Consider the following 1,436-nt stretch of genomic DNA (forward strand, 5'->3'; position numbering starts at 1 on the left):
GGTAGAAATCGGAGGACGGGCTCATTGTAATGCATGGGACGGAATAAGGAATGGTATAAAACACACCATTACTTATTCCATTCCATGCATTACAATGAGCCCATCCTCCGATTTCTACCTCCACCAGCCTCCCCTGATGTACATTATAAGTACATTAGACTTGTTCAATAATTGTAGTTAGAACTGTATTATTCTCATATTATTCTTCCCTGCTTTTCTACTCAGAAAACAGAAAACCAAAACAACACGTGGTAAGAAACATAACACAAACATAAGAAACATAACACAAACATAAGAAACATAACACAAACATAAGAAACATAACACAAATATAAGAAACATAACACAAACATAAGAAACATAACACAAATATAAGAAACATAACACAAATATAAGAAACATAACACAAACATAAGAGACATAACACAAACATAAGAAACATAACACAAACTTACCTGTAAGTGAAAACAATACAAACATCCCATCAACATCATATCATGTCCAAAGGGGACAAAAAAGTTGTTTTAATTTAATTTAATCTAATTTAATTTAATTTAATTTAATTTAATTTAATTCAGTTTAATTTAATTTAATTTATGTGTTCTATAAAGTTGTGTGGAACTGACATACAGTAAGTCATCCTAATATGATGAGGATGAGTATCACTAGAGTCCTGGCAGCAGATATTCACAAGGAACGATACATTTGATTTGTCACTGCAGGTCACCTGACCAGGAAGTCCACTGAGTATTTGGACGAATCCACACATCTCAACAGTGACCCGGTGAGCATGGCTGCACACAACAAACTATAAGAGTATTCAGGCAAATATGAAAATGTGATTTTGCTACTGTGTAAATCTGCTAAGATGTTGCTTTAAACAATAACTGTGATATTCCGCATGTTTAATGATGCAGACTGCAAATGTAATTTAATTGTTATTTTTCACTTTTATTTATCCAGTTTTCACCTTTATTCATCCAGAGACCTGTTTCATATTTTAGTTTCAGTTCACTCTCTTTGTTCACAGCAGCTCAAAATGGAAGCCTGACTTCAACCACAGCTGTACATGACATGTTTATTTCCACTGAGGCCGAGGTGTGATTCTGAGCCCTTTCACGGTGGCATAATGCAGGACAGAGCCTCAGTGTAACCAGCTCCTAAACACAGAGGCGGACTCTTTGTTGGTGATAGGGAATATCCCGTTTATTTAGAATGTTGATTTATTTCCTTATCGACTTTCCAGCCTGTTTTCTTAGCTTTTCAGCCTTCTCTTCTTCCTCCTCGTCGTTGTTCCCAGCCCACCTATTGAAAGCAGAGGCACACACATCTTAAACCATTTGTTAACGAGGCTTCATTCGCAACAGGTGTGCGACAAAGCCTCGCTTCCGCCCCCTGGCCACGGTCCTGTAGCACCCTCTACATGCCGAACGCTG

At 37.3% G+C, this 1,436-nt stretch overlaps 1 long non-coding RNA gene across 1 annotated transcript in view; it reads left to right on the top strand.

Moving 5' to 3' along the window:
* Positions 1–720: 720 nt before the first annotated feature.
* The window catches only part of LOC310818816, a 1,970-nt gene continuing 1,254 nt past the window's right edge, over positions 721–1,436 (top strand). The window contains exon 1 of the long non-coding RNA XR_014554736.1: positions 721–784. This is a non-coding gene — a long non-coding RNA (uncharacterized lncRNA). The remainder of the gene's footprint in view (positions 785–1,436) is intronic.

The sequence above is a fragment of the Argentina silus genome, assembly GCF_951799395.1.
Source record: "Argentina silus genome assembly, chromosome: 2".
In the NCBI taxonomy this organism is placed as follows: domain Eukaryota; kingdom Metazoa; phylum Chordata; class Actinopteri; order Argentiniformes; family Argentinidae; genus Argentina; species Argentina silus.